The sequence below is a fragment of the Penaeus japonicus genome, unplaced genomic scaffold (assembly GCF_977035675.1).
Source record: "Penaeus japonicus unplaced genomic scaffold, GWHDUDI00000001_assembly GWHDUDI00000011, whole genome shotgun sequence".
In the NCBI taxonomy this organism is placed as follows: domain Eukaryota; kingdom Metazoa; phylum Arthropoda; class Malacostraca; order Decapoda; family Penaeidae; genus Penaeus; species Penaeus japonicus.
In genome coordinates this window covers 5,721,392-5,723,891 of record NW_028234413.1, presented here as the reverse complement: position 1 = coordinate 5,723,891, position 2,500 = coordinate 5,721,392, and positions in this window count along the sequence as shown.

Genomic DNA, 2,500 nt, shown 5'->3' with positions numbered 1-2,500 from the left:
AATATAAATAATATATAAATACAATAATATATCTATATCTATATATATATATATATATAATCATAATATATAAATATACAACTATCTAATATCTAATCATATATACTATATATACTATATATCTATATAATATATCATATCTCTATAATCTATACTATATATATATATATATATATATAATATATAAAAAATCTATACATTACACACCGCACCTATCTATATTCTACAAACACAACTGTATACTATATACAAATGAAATGTACATGTAAATGAAATATTTAATTAATATATATATATATATCATCTATATATATATAATATCTCTCAATATCACGATATATTCCTATATATATCGCATATATAATATATATCCTATATATTATATAATATCTATAATATATCTCTCATAATATCTAAACTATATATAAATTATCTGCATATAAGCATATATATATGTCTCTCTATATAAATATATCACATCATATATATATATATATATATCTATCAAAATATATATATCTATACATATATCTATATATTAAATAGATAGATATATATATATATTTATCAATATATATAGATATATAATATATATTATATGTGCATATGCCTATATATATCTACTATCTATATATATATATATAATAATCCTATATATATAATAGATATATATATATATATAGATAGATATATATATATATACACACCTCACGATTTATGTTGTGTGTATATATATCATCAAAACTCATAATCTCTCACTAAATATCTCTCACTAAATCAACTTCCGTCTCCTGCTATCAAGATCTAAATAATATATATACCACACACACGATTATATTTGTGTGTGAATCTAAATATCTATATACTCTATATAATTCTAATATACGATATCGTATATATATATATATGCCAAGCATCTCTGTAATAATATATGTCATCAACTATAATATATATCTATCCCTAATATATATATATCATATATATATATATATATATGTATAAATATATCTATATATAATCTATAATCTATATATATCTATATATATAACTGTCTATATCTATCTGTATAAGTCTAACCTCTATATCTAGTATATGCATATTTATCTCTATCTTAAATCCATATATATCATATCTATAACATTATCTATTATATAATCTCTATCTTATGCAACTAATAATCTATATTACTTGTAACTCTCTCTCTCTCCTATAACTCTAACATCACTCTCTCGTATCATAAATATCTGCCTATCTCTCTAACTATATGCTAACTATCTAGTCTATATAACTCTATACTCTATCTAACCTCTCATATCTCATCGTCTCATAAATCTCGTGTCTATAAATCTCAAAATCAACTCTATATATAACTCAATATCTCGATATATCTATCTACCGCCTCTCTCATACAAATAGCTATCTTCACTATCACTAATATTTATCTATATCAATCACAATATCAGTTCTCTAATATCACTATATCCCAACACACAACATCATGTCGGTGTGTGTGTGTCTGTGAGAGTTCTAACTCACGTTTAATATATCTATATATCACTATATCTCTCATCACTCATATATCCATCTCTCAAACTATCTCTATATTCAACAAATCTCTCTACTCAATCATCCTATATCTCAATCAAACTCCCTCGTATCAATATATGCTGATATCTCTCTACACTACTCATCAATATAATATCACACTGTCCTATCACACTAACTCTCACTAATCTCACTCTCTCTCTCTCACACGACTCTCTCTATATATACAATATATACTATAATTATCTCCCACCAAATATTTGTGTGTGTGAATATCAATACAACTCAACTATCTCACTAATCTACATCAATCTACACACCTCACACTCTCTCCACTATCTTCACCCAACCCCCCCTACTTAGTGTGTCAACACTCTCTCAACGCGAAACTCTCACAAGCTCATATATCTTCCTAAATCTATAACTTGAAACTCTACATCACCCCTCTCTAAATCGTGTCTATCTATAACTATCACAAGCTCACACGCTATCTCACAACTACTCTACTCACACAGTCTATACCCACAACACTCTCAACCTATCAATATCTCACCTCTCTACTCTCTACAAAGTAGACACACACTCTATCCACTAATCAGAATCTCTCACATTACTCGAACAACTACTCACTCTATATCTTTCTAACTCACTCACTCCTCGTTCCTGTCTCACTACCCTATATCTTACTGTACTCAGTCATCTCACAAGTCACCTCTTCGAATCACTCCATCTATTCTGACTCTCCTCTATCTATCTCACTCTCACTATCACTCTCTCTCTCTATATCACTCATCTGTATATCACTATCAGCACTATACTCAACTCACACCACTCACTTCTCACTCTCTAAGCTGCGTCTATAACACTCTCTCATATCTATAGATAGACAGAGAGCAGAGGACACAGATCGCGAGCGAGAGAGAGCTACATATCTCATTCTCCAGGCAATTAATCT